Source organism: Cyprinus carpio, chromosome B9, assembly GCF_018340385.1.
Source record: "Cyprinus carpio isolate SPL01 chromosome B9, ASM1834038v1, whole genome shotgun sequence".
Lineage (NCBI taxonomy): Eukaryota > Metazoa > Chordata > Actinopteri > Cypriniformes > Cyprinidae > Cyprinus > Cyprinus carpio.
In genome coordinates, this window is record NC_056605.1 from 8,414,315 (window position 1) to 8,432,318 (window position 18,004).

Genomic DNA, 18,004 nt, shown 5'->3' on the forward strand with positions numbered 1-18,004 from the left:
TGTGATTCATTTTAGTGAATCAGTTAGTTTGAATGATTCATCTGAATTAATCAGTTCTCTGATGCATTTGCCTATAAAGTATTATACTGTGTTTGCAAATTTTCTTTCTTTCTTTCTTTCTTTCTTTCTTTCTTTCTTTCTTTCTTTCTTTCTTTCTTTCTTTCTTTCTGTCTTTCTTTTTTTATTTGTGCTAATTTTTTGGGCTGGCAATATGTATGTTTATGCATGTTTAATATAAATGTTTATTGAAATAATTTTACAAAATAACATGAAATTTAGTCCACCACTTTTTTTTCCTCATCCGTAATGTTAGATAAATTATGGAGTTTTCTAGTTTTATTGATGGTAATTGGTGTAATTTGATCTGTTCAATTGTTGTTTTATGATTGTTACATTACATTAACTGAGATCCTGAATGTTTTTGTTGCAGATAAAAAATAATAGCTTGTAAAGTACATTACCTTTTAAAAGTTTGTGGTCAGTCAGATTTAATTTTTTTTTCAAGAAACTACTTTTATTCATCAAAGATGCTTTAAATTGATCAAAAGTCACAGTAAAGACATTTATATTTTAAATAACTTTATAATTACCAAAGGATCCTGAAAAAAAGTGACAATGTGGCAATGAAGACTGGAGTAATGGCTGCTGAAAATTCAACTTTGCTCTCACAGGAATAAAAAACTTTATTAAAATATATTAAAATATTTTTAAATCTTACCAATCCCAGACTTTTGAACCGTATAGTGTATCTAACAAATTTTTAAGAAGAGTATCTTGACTGTATTTAGCTTATGCGTATCTTGCAGCTTGATAAGCTAAAGATTCAAAGTAGTTTCCCAACACTGTGATGAAGCCCTACTGCTGGCAAGTCTACAAAAATCCTGGACATGTCAAAACATCAGTCATGTCTTTTCTTAGAAGAGTTAAGACAATGAACATTAAAGACTCTTATAACTGCTCTGTCAACTGTTTAGTAACTTACAAGGTTTCCTGTAAATATGGCAGTGTCGTAATGAGGCGCGCCCACGTGGTCTAAAGCTCGCTAACGCATGTGATATTATCACAGGGCAGTTTTTACATCACTTCTAAGCATCCTCTCACAAGATCCAGAGGAGGACACATGTGATTCAGAGATATGTCATCTCTTCTGATGAGAAGACCAACGAAACGTTCCTTAGCAGGTTCTCAAACTTTATTCAAGAGCCTCTGAATCACCGTACTGTGATATTTGAGTCATATCATGCGTAACTTTATTGGAAGATTAGAGAAAGGAGCTCGTTCACACCTGCTGAGGTGAGATGAGATGTACCTCACAGCCAGCCTTAATTAATATTTATTAGCTGGCATGCCTTCACACGCATGGCTCGTGTTCATGTACAGTTCATGCATCTCTCTCTCTCTCTCTCCCCCCCTCCAGTTTTAGACACACGAAGGTGTTTGCTCAAATGCCTCTCTGCACAAAAGCCCTATGTGCGTCATTGCTGGTAGACAGTCCTTTGTCCCTAAGGAAAAAAGAGAGGCAGAGAGACAGGGTGATACAGAGAGTAATGGATAAAAAAAGAGAAAATTAGGGTAAAAGCTAAAAAGGATTTAGAAACATGAACTATAGAGAGGACGAGAGAGAGAGAGAGTGTGTGTCAGAGAATGAAGGGAACACAGAGAGGCTGACAGAGAGAGATAAAGAGGTCAAACATTTGGTTTTGTTATACAACTATTTGTGTTTCATAAAATGTGAATAAAAATGTGTAGAACTTTTTTTCAAAAAATTTTATAAAGCACGTTCAAAGCTGTAAAATTCAGATGAACATGCAAATGTTATATAAAAAGACCCAGTGAAATCACTTGATCATCATTTTATTTCCCATATTGACAGTTCCCACTGAAACAAGAAGTTAAGCATTGACTAGACATTAAATGATGCTGTTATAACATAACTATATAATTTAATCAATTACAATCTTTTGTTTTTCTTCTTATTTTAATAGCCTTCTTCTTACACTAATAATAACAATAATACTTTTTTTTTATTTCAGAGATATTTGTTTGCAAAAAACTGTATAAACAAAATAATAGAAAAAGAATAAAAATTTTCATCATTCATTCATTTACTCATTTATTTATTTATTAATTTTTTCTTTCATGCATGTCAATATACAGTATATATATATATATATATATATATATATATATATATATAATATATATATATATATATATATATATATTAATGATAATTAACATAATTGAAATTGAAGAACAAATTATAATAAATAAATAAATAAATAAATAGAGAGCTGATTTTGTGTGGGCCTGTCTATTAGACAGACAAATCCAGACAGACACACAGTAAATATTGTAAACAGTGCAGAATGACTGACTGAGAGGCAGACAGAGGGATAGTGGGGGTGTATATGTGAGACAGAGCAGGAGATCATTCACAGGATGCTATTTCTATGAAATGAATGAATTTAATATGCAGGCCACTTGGTTTTGATTAAATGTGTAGGAGGTGATTTTAAATAAGAGCTAAATAAATATGCCAGAGTAGACGGGTGTTTCTCAGAGGCCCAGTGAGTCAACACAAAGACCTATGAGTGCAGAGAAATGAGGTAGATGGTATATGACTTCAGTATATATTAATAGCAGGTGTCACATATACTGTGTGTGACAGAGAAAATATGAAAAATCTAAAACACAAAAACACACACAAACACACACACACACACAGCAAAAACACAAACACACACACACACACACACACACACACACACACACACACACACACACACACACACACACAGAGAGAGATCAAATCCAGCCTTCAAGCAAGGTTAAACAAGAAGACAGCTGCTGCTGACAGAGCCACAGGTGTCCAGTTTTCTGATAGCTTCTGTTACCTCAAAAGCAAAAAAAGCCTGCTGTTTTGCTTTCTTGCACACACATACACTGCATCTGTTATTATTATTCTTTTATACTTTATATTTTATGAAGCACTACTCTGATTGAATTTTATACAGCACTCCATTCTGGTCCTCTGATGTGATTGGCCAACAGCGCTCTGGATCGCTGTAGTGATGATGTATTTCTGTAGAAATTAATCATCTTGGTTCCCTTGACAAAAACCCAATAGCATTTTTTTCCATTGCCTTTTGGATTCTTGCTGAAAGAAAGCACCATTAAAAGTTAAAAGGCAGGCTATAAACAAACTACACCATAGTCACATGACTTCAACTTAAACGTCACCATCACTACAGACAAAAATATGCACAAAGAATAGTTTTGCTAAAGTTACATTATGAAAACATAAATTTTTTTGAATGTGTTCACAAAGTTGAAAGCGTCAATTTATTTATTTATTTTTTTTACTTTCTTGGTTATGTGAATTGTAAGTGAATATTACATTTTTATCATTTTGCAAACATTATGGGAATCTTACTTCTGAATGTTCTCTGTAGAAGAAGAAGTTGCATTAAAACTAAACGTAGTTGACTTTTAATAAACATTATTGGAAGAATGTGTGTTTATAACCTTGTGAGAATGTTTTGAGAATCTTCCCTGTTAGACGGGAAGCTTTGACAACCCTTCTGTCTTTATTTATACAGACTTTATTTCACACATTTAACCAAAAACTCTTTAGCCTAAAAAAATACACCATCCCTGCAGAATTCTCTTGAAGCCCTGCTTAATTATTTATTAACATTACGTCTGTTTATATTATTGCTGTTTTACTTAAATTTCCTCTGCACTGTTTCTTATTTGTCTTGCAATAAAAATGTGAAAGAAAGTGCTTGGAAAGAGTACAGCCTTCAACCGATTATGTCTGGGTATTAAGTTTATTGTTAGAGGAAGATCTCGTATGACATCTCTGCCCTCTGGCCTTCATCTTCTTATGTTTCCTTTTCTATCTGGGGCTTTTCCTCTTGCTCCCTCCCTCTGCCTCCTGTCCTGTGTGCTGTTTGTTTTGTCTTCAGGTATGTTTAATATCTTAGTCTCTGCTGCTGGAGAGTGTTCTGGGGTTGTTTCTGCGGGCCGCTCTTGCCAAACGCACGTGCAGTGCTGGATTTACCTCACTTAGTCTAATAGGCTTACACAACTCCTCCAGAAGGCTCTCCCTCACCCTGATGCTCTGACGCACCATTCTCCTTCCATATCCTTCTGACAGCATGTACTGTTCTTTCCATGTGATTTAGTCATCCTCGTCCACTGTCCTAGGGTTCTTGAGTCTCTTGACATGTTTGCCTCTGCCAGGTTTGTGATCATCATAGTGCTTCTACATATGTACATAGGGGCGAAATCTGTAGTTGTACCAAAATATGCATAACACCTGCATCTTCTCAGCTAACAGGGAATGTTCTCAGAACTTTGGTTAACGTTCAGGCAAGGCTCTCTCAAAAAAAAAAAAAAAAATTAATGAATAAAAACATTGTTCTTGTAACTTTAAAAGAAAATTTAAGTTATCCAGGGCCTCATTTATGAAATGTTGTGAAGAAACCATCCTAAATTTGATCTTACGATCATCTCTCAAATATGCGTAAATGTGATTCATAGAATGAACGTGCGCACAGAAAACACACGTACGCCTCTCGTTCAGATGTAAAATCTACTGTATGAATTGCAAATGATCTTGAACTTTTGTGCAACTAAGTGGTTTAAGCTCTATGCCTTGTTAACGACACCTAATTAATGTCATTAATACATAAAAGATTACCAGTCATCATCCAAATTATTTAATTTAGAACAGCGAGCTGCAAGAACAGCTTACATTTCCAAAAACCTGCAGTACTCTGACAAGAAAAAGTGTGTATTTCTGCTCAGACTCTGACTTGACGCTAAGGACTTCTCCACGTCAAAGACAGTTTTTACAAATAAGAGCTTTGGAGTGGATTTAAGCGTACACACACTCTAAGATCAAATCTGTGTGTATGCACATATTATAAAAGAGGCCCCTGATCCTTAAAAGCATTCTTATAATGTTAGCACAAAAACATTTTTTTTTACAATGTTCATGGAACTTTTTTAAAATATATTTTTAAATGTTACTACTTGCTTCAAAGATATAGCATTCCCATAATGCTTGCAAACTAATGAAATGCAATGCTTCTTTATTATTTTATTATTATTTATTTATTATTATGAGCACAACAGAATTCCATAGTATGAAAAAAATACAAAAATACAGTGTCAGTGGCTACCACCAACTGTTTGGTTATCAACATTCTTCAGAATATCTTCTTCTGTGTTCAACAGAGAAAAGAAACTACAGCTTTGGAGAAAAAAATTATTACAGAATTTGTATTTTTGGGTGTACTGTCCCTTTAATGGGAACTTTAGCAAAACATTCTTAGACCATATTTTTGTTAGTTGTGTTATTCACTATTTATATACAAACCAGTTGCTAAATTGGAATCATTTTGTGCACACTTTCAGTTGATCGTACCAGCAGTCATTCACAGAAGCAACATGCAGAGAAAAGTGTAATATACTGGGCGAATAGGGGCATTTTCGGAGCCCATTCATCTTTCTGGATCACAGTGGTGGAGTGATTTGTTTTTGTACCTGCACCGGAAAACAGTATTTGAGTATACGTGAATGTGTGTGTGTGTTTGGAGTTGAATGTGTCAGTTAAAAAAACAGCTCAGCATGGATTAGAGGATGTCTGTGTTTGTTTGTGAGGCGTAGGAGGGTACGCTGGGTGAGGGACACCTGTTGTGCAGTCTTTGCCATGTGAGGGTAGATAAATACACACACACACACACACACACACACACACACACACACACACACACACACACACACACACACACACACACACACACACACACACACACACACACACACACACACACACACGTGTTTCTTTGAATTATGGGGACTTTCCATAGACTTCTATTACTTTTATACTGACCAAACAATATTTTCTATTCCCTAACCCTTACAGAAAACCTGTTTGAATTGTTACACTTTCAGATAAACATCATTTACTATTTTTAATATTTTTCCTCTCGTGCGGACTGCAGGCCGGTTTTCAGTTTTTCCAAATTTCAGGTTTTACTATCCTTGTGGAGTCATTTGGTCCCTACAATGTAGCATAAACAAGTGTACACACCCACACACACACATACACATGTATACAGAAAACAATATATTTGATGTTGGTCAGAAAAGTAGGAAAATAAAATAAGAGTTGCATTGAAAGTGAAAGACATGGTTTCCTGCAATAGACTTTCAAACCAAATTCACTGGGGCAGTATAGACAAAAAGAAAATCTTCAAAAGTGATTAACAACCTGATGGCATTGTAGAACCGTTTTAAGTTGTTAATGCTGTTGGAAAATCTCAAGATGATCTGTGGCTGATTATCTTCAGCAGTTCACAGCTGCTGGAAGATGCAGTAACTACCATTCAGTTGCCACAAAACATCTCTCTCTTCTGAAGGTCATTTAAAAGTAGCCAGTTATTCTGAGAACTTATAGGATGGCCATATGTAATGACTTACAATATACTTTGGGGCGTTCACACCATGCTGTAATGACCGTAGTTACTTCACAACATCATGGATAATCTTATAGCTGTTCACTTCCTCAAACCCAGATTTATGCATTTCTATAGCAACACTAAAATTAATATGAATCTGTGTAATTTACATCATAAATACACTAAGCCACAATAAAACAAGTAAAAGTCATTATGCATAATGGTACTCGTGGTATTTTCCACAAGGCGGCGGACTGACCCGGAAGACCATTATTTTTGTTTTCTTTGCACACAAAATGTTTTCTCGTAGCTTCATAAAATTACGGTTGAACCGTTGATGTCACATGGACTATTTTAACGATATCCCTATAAGCTTTCTGGGTCTTAAACATTCCCTTGCTATGTCTATGCAGGGTCAGGATTTCATCAAAAATATCTTAATTTGAGTTCCGAAGATAAACGAAGGTCTTACAGCTTTGAAACAACATGAGGGTGAGTAATTAATGACAGAATTTTCATTTTTGGGTGAACTAACCCTTTAAACTATTGCATGTCTCTTGGTTTTTTTCAGATTATTCTTACACTATTAAGACATTAAAAAAAAACTCAATTATATGAATCATTATACGGAAATATTACTAGATAACTATTTATTTAGATTATACTGTTAAAGACAGGACCATGTTGACCGTGTCCACACATGATGTTTGAGCAGTTGGAGCTCTCAAAAAAACTCATACTTCACAAGTTATGAGAAACGATGCGTTCCAGCTTTTTAGTTGGATTATGATAATTACTGCAATTCCAGCATGAACACAGCTTTTTCTCTGTCTGCTGTCTTTGAGCAAAGATTGCAGAATCCAAACCACATGCTCTTCAGGGAATGCTAATGTTTACAGATAAATCACTTCAGGTATTATAAACCTCGAAACCCATGTTTAATATTACTCGCTAACATCCCATGGCACCATTACTCTTTGCTCGACCTAATTAACAGGTAGAAGCAGATTTAGCAAACAAATTAAAAGACTAAATCTAGCCCTCACTGAATGTAATGGCACAGAGACTGTGTCTAATGTATTCCCGTATGCTTTAGAGTACTCTGGAAAGAGGGTATGCTTGGAAATGTCACTTCATTGGAAAAAAGTCTGTTGAGCGAAATCAGGAAGTCTTGATCACTCCTAAGGGTCGCATTCACAGGAAGTAGGAGGAGCATCACAGGAAGGAGGAAATGGAAAGCACGGTATTGCTTGCGTCACAGAGAGTAGAGAACCAGTGGAGGGAACTCGGGAAACACGGTGTAAACGTCATCTGACACAGTTAACATAATGACACTGTGGCACTGGACTTTCTTACATGTTCCAGATTTAGGAGCAATAACTTATTAAGGGGTTTACCACACATAGGCTACAAACACACCGAACGCAAAGTAGTACAGCTACACTTGGGACTACTGAACTGAGAAGTACTGCTAAACCCCAAACAGGATATGGTGAAGTGCTTCAGTTCTTGTGCGAATTACGCTATACGTGAAGGAAAGAGTGCATACATTTACTAGAAGTAAAGCAGCATTAAGTCCAGCCATGCAGCAGATGCATCCACAGGATGAGTTCAGAAGACAGCTGTAGTTAAGACAGTACTTTACTCCCAATGTGGGGAAGAAGTCTGCATATGATACAAGTGATATATTAAGAAAATATGTCTTCTCATCTTAAGTTGTATTACTCACTTTCCTGCACTCCCTCTTCCCACAATCCCTTGTTCCTCTTCCAAGAAATAGCCAAATCCTCTGCCAAAGAGATAAATCCTATGAGAGGCTCTCTCTCCCTCGTTCCCTCTCATCACGCTGAGCTTGGAAATAATCTAGAGTCAGTGGAGACAAACACTGTCACTAAAATATTAATGTTGAGATAACTATTGAGGTATTTAATCTGTCTTATTCTGGATTGTCGCTACAATTCACAAGGTCTAAGAGGACATTTTTGGCACCAAAAAATGGTCCATGACATTTTTGGACCAACAGGAAGGTCTTATGATAGTTGAACTCATCACAGCTCCCTGGACAACATTCATAACTTTATTGGACTGTGATTGGTCAATGGCTACACAGGGGTGACTAGATTGATCCTGAAATATTAATACAGAGAAGATTGAACTTAACTTAAAAATATCACTTTTAAGTGTTTTAAAATCATTATTTTATAATTTTTCAAACAAAAATAAATTTTAATGTTAAAGTTAATTTAAAATAAAGGTTAAAAAACAGTATTCAAATACAATGTTAAAACAGTTTAGCAGAGGTATCAGTATTCTTTTACAAAACACATTTTTTTCTCATTCTTTTGATCATATTCATATCGATTTCACAAATATTTACAGAACCCCAGCCTGAATGGACATTGAGATGTCTGAGATTCTGTCTCGAAACTTGTGTTCCCCCGAAAAACTTTGCATTCTCTCGCAAAACTTTTGCGTTCTCTTGCAAAACCTTTGTTTGCCAAGAAACTTTTCATTCACTCGCAAAAAGTTTGCATTCCCCAAAGAAACTTTTGCTTTTTCTTATGAAATGTTTGCAATTTCTTTTACAAAACACATTTTTTTCTCATTCTTTTGTGTTGTCTCAAGCCTTGTGCTCCCCCAAGAAAATTTGTTTGCTCAAAAAAAAAAAAAAAAAAAAAAAAAAATTCTTGCAAAGAATATAATTTTGCATTCTCTTGCAAAGAATTGCATTCCATCGTAAAACTTTGTGTTTGTTTTCAAAACTCGCTGCACTCACCCGAGAAAACCTTTGTGATTGAAACAATATGAGGTTGGAGGAAAACTATATTTCAATGCTTTTGTGAGCAAATGCAGTTACTTGTGGGAACACAATACTTTTGAACAGAAAAGCACAGAGTATTATTAGACTGTTTTTTACTGTTTAGGTTATGGTTAGGATTAGTAGAATAAGTTAACATGCAAAGATCTCATAGTCAGAAGAATGCGGGTTATAAAGTGTTAGCAGATTTTAAGCAGACTATTAAAATATTCCAATGAGAGTTAGTTGACATGTTGCAAAGTTACTTATAGTTCGTAGAATGTCTACTGTGGAAAATCAAAATAATGTCAACTCAAAACAATACTGACTGTCAAACCACGTGCAAGATTTCTGAGCCAAGTGGATTTTGAATGCAGTTTCCAAAAGACAAAAAAAAAAAGCAGAAACATATTTTTTGATACAATCACATCTGCATCCGGCTGACTACGCTTTAGTCGACGCTGAGCCAGAGACACGCAGGTTTTTACAGCGCTGTGCATTATAACCAATCACACACGATTCTGTTGAGCTTATGAATGCAGTGGCCAATCAGAGACGTTCAGATGAGTCATCACTGAAACGCCATGCTCTCTGGCGATTTCTCTCATCAGAAGCAACAATCTGCATATGTGCATATGATGTAAGTAAGAGATTCATTTCACAGTGTAAACAGCTTCAGAGATTATAATGGGATTTTTTGAGAGTTCTTGAACTCTGGCTAGACTTAAGTCAATCATAACATTCTTTGATAATGTAATTGTTCTTTGCTCTCTTTCTGTACAATGAAAGTGTTATAATTAGTAACTTACAATGTTTAATTTAATTCACATTAAATGCGAAGTAAGTCGCATTAAAAATATTTTATGACATGACACCCATATCTGGTATACAAGAGTAAAAAGACAGATTTTATAGATTACACAAACATTAGACTACTTCCATGCATTTACTCACACTTATTTGAGAATCAAGATATTTCATGATATAGTTAACACGTTTGGGAATATTACGAATAAAAAAGGAAAAAAAAAAAAAAAAAAAAAAAAAAACCTACATAAGTTATACAACACTATTGTGGCTGCTTTGTGAAACATGACAAGCATGACAAGGTCGAGGCTCCCTCAAAAATAATAAGTGCATGACGCCCCTGCTTGTAAGTATGACCAGCTGACTGTACATTATCCCTTATTTGCATTATTTGGGCAGCTGAAGTGTGTATGCGCTCAGCTGTATATCCGACTGCGTGTGTGTTGTTAATGGCTGATTTGACAAGGCAGTACTGACAGATGGGCTGGTGAAGTGAGGGTGAACATCAGCACAATGCTGTTGTCTCATCCTTCCTATCATTCACTGCCTCTGTCTGTCCTCATATCTGTCACCCTCTCTCTTACAGACATCATTCTCTCAGTCTCTCTCAATAATTGAGCATTTACCCTCCGGCTTATGACCCAAAGCTGTTGGCTGCTGGTCATCTGCCAACATCTGTTGCCATAAACAATCTCCATTCACATGGTGAAAATGAGCCGGCGACGCCAGGCAACCAGAGGTGTGCGCCAGACGTCACTGGGCCAGACAGAGAGCGGCGTGACGCAGGACGAGCGGGATTGGGTTACCTGGGCAGGGTGACCTTCCAGTCCAAACAACCAGAGTGAAATAAAGAGCTGGAGGGGAGAAGGGTGTCAGGTTAGATAAATCTCTAGTGTGTTCCCTCAGCCTTTTTTCTCTTGTCATGTGTCAGTCATCTCATTCTCTCTGGATGTCACTGTCTGTGAGAAAACCCCCCAAAAACAAATACATAACATGACCTTTTTTGCACTCATGTAACAGCTCTGTAACACTCCCTTTTTCTTATAACTAGGCTTTCTCTGCCTACATGAGGTGAACCAGCACACCCACTGCTCAAAGGGTGAGTGTGTGGGGGTGATATTTGACTGTCAACATGTGTATTTAAAAAAGTTAACTTTCATGTATTGGATGAAGCTTAAAAGAGTAATGGTCCTTTAAATGAGTCAGGACTGCAAACAATCTAACAAACAAATATTGTATGAATTTATTTATTTACAACGTAATTTACGTATTTATTTTTTCTTTATTTTTTAAATTAACTACGAATGAATGAATGAGTGAATGAATAAATAGCATTTTATATTGAATAATATTTAACTATAGTCTTTGAAACCCATGTGTAATATTACATCCCAACTAATTAATGTATTTATTTACTTATGAATGACTCAATTTAATATTTTATATTAATATAACATGTTAGTTATTTATTAATTTTTATGAATAAATAAATTAATGAATTAATAACATATTTATTTATTTGTTCATTAATTTATTCATTCATTCATTTATGAATTAATGAATACATAATATTTTATATTAATTCTAATAAATAAATAAATAATATATTTAAACATAAGATGTGCATATAGATTCAAATCCTGGTGTAATATGTATTTAGTATATTTTAATAAGTAAAAAAAACCATATAAGCTACATAAACTAAGCAAAAACTAAACAGGACAAGTATTTTTATGATGCATTGTTGTAGAATGCTCCATCAGCTTTGACATTTTGGTAATAATTAATTTTATGTGGGTAGATGATTTCAGAAATGCCGGTTTAAAGCAAATGATTTGCAAAAGCTTCAACTCAATTAGTCTAAGCAAATTTGGACATTTGAATGTGAGCTTCTGCCACAGTGCTTTAGAGAAACTATCTTGGCGTTTTGGTTTAGTAATTATACAGGACACGGAAGAGCAGACAGGAAAGTATTTGAGAGAGAAGTGGAGCAGGTTTTGTACATGACCCGGGTCAGACTCAAACCCGGAGTCCCTGTAAACACAACATTTCCTTATGTGAGCATCAGGCTACCCTCTGTGCCATTGCTCCAGCTGAACCAATTATCAACCATTTGTTTTAATGATTTATGTCGGATGATTCAACATTCAGTTTGTTAAATCTGATTCTTCCTAAAACCACAATCTTTGTGTTTGTTTTTGCTATTTTTGATTATATCTTTATTAAGGCTCCAAAGGCTGTCTTACTCTGTGACTATTTTTCTTGGTGCATACACACTGTGTTCTCTTATTATCTGTCCTCTTCTTCTCATTTCATTACCAGTTTCATTCTGTGTCTCAGAAAGCGCTTGTTTTTCTGGCCCTGTCTCTTCTCTCAGTCGTCTGTGTGGGTCAGATGGTGAGATGTGGAGTGATGTCAGCGGAGTGCGTCAGTCACAAGACGCATGTGCTGGCTCTCACTCGCAGGCTCATTACACACTACTCAAAGTGGACAGATCAACACACACTATGTCCACAGAGTCAGTGTGTGCCATTGACAACCGCATTTATTAACAAGTGTGACTCCCGAATCATTCTGTTCATGTAACAATTTACAGCCTATACAGCAAGAAAACAACAACAACCAACTAACCAAAAATATTTTCAGATATATTTTTAAATATACATTAAAATACAAAATATATTTGCTATACATATATACATATATATATATATATATAAAGTTTACATAGATTTTAATAAATAAATAAATATACAAGTGCATCTCAAAAAAAATTGAATATTGTGAAAAAGTTGAAACTTTCACATATTCTAGATTCATTACATGTAAAGTAAAACATTTCAAAAGTTTTTTTGTTTTAATTTTGATTATTAGAGCTTACAGCTCATTAAAGTCAAAAATCCAGTCTCTCAAAATATTAGAATATTTCCTAAAATCAATCCAAAAAAAAAAAGATTTTCAGAAAACAGAATGAAGGATGCAATACTACTTTATAGATACTCAAGATTAACATGAGATTGGGTGAAACTGTGTGTGTTTGGTTACCTTTAAGAAAATATATTTTCAATATTAAATAAATACAACTTATTTCAATTCCATTTTCTATTCTCTATGTAGATGTGAAAACCACCTGCGTCCGTAGTGAAAGTGACTAAAGTACATATGACAAATTACCATAAGAAAGTCTTATTACGGTTGGCATCTAGTTGTTTAATAAACCATTAAGATTTGATGGATGAACTCGAATGGGAACACACAAGTTCATCCATCAAATCCTAATTAATCAGTTAATTCAGATCATTTCCATTCACACAGCCTAGGTTCACTAACTCATTCTCAATGTAAGCCAGTCAGTTTGGTTACAGAATGCAGTTTTCACAGCTTTTTATAAATTTATTTTTATAACCGAGCTGTGTGCGAACATTACCAGATTTTATGCATAATTATAGATAACTGAACAGCTGTTGGCATGAATACGGCTCTGCACACAGGAATACATACTCAGACACACATGCACACAAAATGCCATTTCTGAAACAGAAACACAGCCACAATGGTCCATTAGAAAGCACAGGATTGCTCAAGTGGCAAGTTTTTCTCCTGAGACAATCAATAAAGCCGGTCGATCATATCAAGGCTCAATGATTTCCTCGTGCCCTCCAACTGTGACTTTCACCTTAGCAGGAATGAGGCCCATGCAGTATTCACTTTGCTGTATCACACTGAATTTCGAAGAGTGCAGCTGCAAAATGCAATTAGCAAACAGAAAGTATGATGCACTGAGTGTTGACCGACTTAACGCACCCCTAATCGAATCCAGTGCTTTTGCAAATGATGCAGAACAAAGAACAACACTATCCTTCTCCCTCCCTTCATAGAAACACAGTCATAAGCACCAGGCCGTGCACCATGTGACGCACTGAATAAAAGACAAACTGGATGATCCAACCACACATACGCAATCACGCCCACACAGAAGGAACAACCTCTCTCCAAGTATTTTCCCAAGAACATCATGTCACAAAATTTGCAACAATTTGCCTTTTGCAACCGAAGTGCACAAGGTTATAGGCATGAGATAAGCAGCCGGTGCTACACATGGGCTCTGAAACAGACAGCTTAATGCATTAGTTGTTTTGCTCTGCCAGTTAAAGTTCAGACCACACAAACAAAGCAGTTGTGTTGAATTTACGTCAGCCAGAGACCACAGACACACTTGAGGCCACTCACTCTCTCACACACACACATATACACTATCAACATAATAAAACATTGCCATGGGTGAAAGCACAGCAACAACTTGAAACGGAATAAGGACAGGCTACTGTTAAATACATTTGAAGCAATTGTTGATCTGTTCAAACAATATGCAAATAAGTATATGATTCAGATTAAAAACAAGTATTTTGTTAAAGCATGCTTATTGTGAAGTTTTTAAAGGGACAGTTAACCCAAAATTGTACATTTTGCTTAACATTTACTCCATTCAAGATGTAGATGAGTTTGTTACTCCATCAGAAAAGATTTGGAGAGATTTAGCTTTACAGTACTTACTCACCAATGGATGCTCTGCAGTGAATGGGTGCCGTCAGAATGAGAGTCCAAACAGCTGATGAAAAATATCATAATAATCCACAAGTAATCCACATGACTCCAGTCCATCAATTAATGACTTGTGAAGTGAAAAGCAGCATATTTGTAAGAAACAAATCCATTATTTAGATGTTTTAACTTTAAACCATCACTTCTGACCAAATTATGAGTCCATAATCCATAATAACATTTCCTCTTCCTTGTCTCACATCAAAACCCACCAACATATAAGAACAGTTTTGGACACTTTTTGCTTGTAAATGGTGCTTGATCTGTGCATATTTCTCTCCTGATTCAGACAAAATATTTTTTTTTTCACTGGAGAAGGCAATATTATGGATAGAGGACTCGTGTTTAAAGGTTTGAAGTTAAAAATGTCTTGATGGGTTGGATTATTACAAGTATGCAGCGTTACGCTTCACAAGACATTAATGATGGCATGTAGTCATGAATTCTGACGGCACCCATTCACTGCAGAGGATCCTCTGGTTTCTCCAAAATGTCTCCAAATCTGTTCCGATGAAGAAACAAACTCAACTACATCTCGGGTGGCCTTAGTGTAAGTAAATTATTAGCAAGTTATACATTTTTGGGTGAACGATTCCTTTACATTAATACCTAAAATGATCAATAAAAACAGTGCAATCAAATAAATATATATTAAAATTAAATCTGAGTTGTGACTACTATGCGTTTATATGATGAGCACTATGTGTAGGACACAGTTGCTGTCTTTGTAGTATGCTTGAGAATAATAAATGTTTATTAAATGTGACCATACTGACAACAGCTCTGCGACCGAGCACAAATTCTGACTGACATTTTCATTGTGCTTTCCAGGTCCTCATTGGAAATTATGTCTTTGAATTGAATCAAAGTTTTTATAAGGATGTATTATTAACCCAGTGTGACATAAAGCAGTGTAAGTATTCTGATATACCTGGATCATAAGTGTGTCTTCAGAGACTGGGTTTATCCTAGCGTACCTGTTATGCAATGAAAAAATAGGAAAGCACCAAAGATAACTAGGCCAGAGCCAGAAACTGAGAACATTTGGAGAGGCTGTTGTAGTAGAGAAGCTACAGTTCTGATCAAAGCAGGTACTTTCAGGATTAAGTACAAACATACTTTGACACTGTGTGACACTCATAAAGATAGGCTGGGTTACTGTCAGTCTGTACACTCCACACTGAAGATCATATAAAACAGAGTGACACCAAATAAAGCAAAATAAAGCAAGCATTTACGAGGAGTCTGGCCAGTGGAAAAAAGCTTCAGAAAGTTTTAACAGAATGAGCTCAGCACTGCCAGCTCGAACAACCGTCTGCCTCTTTCACTCTGCTGGGAAATGCAAGAAAGCCTTCTTTTTTCCTAAATGCAACATGTAGAAATTTCGTAAATAAAGTCATTGAGCAGAGAAAATACGGCATGACTGACGTCAGCGGTGTCCAGAGGGAAAGACTTGATGAATATCATAGGGCCAGGCTTCATTTACTATGGGCCAACTAAATACTGCATATTGTACACGGTGCATATATAATAGTCAATGCTTTCAATATTACGTTAACTTTAAACAAACACCACACTCCAAAACATTTTAATTATTCAAAAAAATAGTTTTTTAAAGAAGTCTCTCGTGCTCACCACAGCTGCATTTATTTGATCTTTAATATTGTGAAATATTATTACAGTTTAAAAGAAATACAATTTTGCTTTTTATTTGACTATTTTGTAAAATATAATTTATTCCTGTGATGCGAAGCTGAATTTTTAGCATCATTACATGATCCTTCAGAAATCATTCTAATATGCTGATTTGCTCCGTAAGAAACATTTCTGATTGGACGTGGAAACATGATACATTTCAGGATTCTTTGATGAATCAAAAAACAAACAAATAAATAAAAATAATAGCATTTATTTGAAATGGAATTCTTTTGTAATGTTATAAATGTATTTACTGTCATTTTTGATCAATTTTAATGCGTCCTACTTTGCTGAATAAAAGCGTTCATTTACCAACCCAAAACTTTTGAGTTGTTTTAGTGTATATAGTGTTTTTAGTGAAAATGTATGCATTCCAGGTTGATACTGTAACCCTAATTTAAAATTGGGCCAGATAAATAATGTTCTGATTTGTCAGCATTCAGTCTGCTCCCATGTAGTTTCAATACCTCCAAAAGGCAGTCTAAACTACTTAGAAAATCAAGTTTACCAAGCAAGCTACTCATAATGTAAACTAGCTTCCACGACACTGTTATTGTTAGCAATGAAGATATGTAGCATGTCAAATGTAATACAAAAATATAAATATGGCATGAGTAGGGTTCAAATATTTTCAACATTTGTTGTTCTTACACTGTATTGTCCATATGAGGTGACCTGAGAAAAAGTATCAGATAATGTTAATATTATTAACTTCCCATTCCGTGTACAAAAGTAACACATTATCATGTTCTGAGAGGAAGTCTCTCTAAAAGCTTACAGATGGTGAATTGACACCATTTTGACTAACATTCTTCAACCCTGAAAACCCATTTAAAGCCCCCGAGGTACAGGCTAAAATAACTTCCAGCTGGAAGGGTTACAGAGAGGGAGCCTCTGACCTCATAATCAATGCATCTTTGAGAAGATTATGAGCAGTGATTGATAAGCTGACACACAGACCTGACAGCTATGAGAAGTCTGGCCTTCAAACACAAGGCCAGAGTCCAATTGTAGACATGAATCACAGTTAAGTCTCTTTGGAAATCAATCTATCTGCCTTAAGGGCATTTAAAGGACATTTCATCTTCCAAGCCACTCTCTGGCATTTGACTAAACAAGGTCAAAAGTAATGGAGCAGCCAGCTTTCTGTCTAATGTCAAAGTGTTTCCTTTTATAAGTGGGAACCATTTAGGGATGCATACATTCTTCATTCTTCACAGCTTCAACAATTGTTTGTGACGTAGTGTGAAACCATGACCTTTCAACACCCCCACTACTTCCTATTTGGATGAACTATTTGTGCTGGAGAGTTAATAAAATGCATGTGTATTACATTTTCTGAGGAAAATGCAGAGTTATGTTTTTACTTTAGGTATTAAACAACTCGTCCACATGTTTTGTGAGGTTATTTCTAAAGGGAAAAGCAGTGTCTCAGGAACCACATGACTCTTTTGAACAGGGGGATGACCTGAAGGAGGAAAGGAATGGGGGGAGACTGTGAGGTGAGGCTGGGACAGAGAGAGGATAACAGTGGTAAATGAGCTGAGACGACACCTTTCAGATGAGTCAGTTGATTAAGTGCTCCAAATAGCACATGGCACGTTCAAGGAAAATATCATAGGTAAAT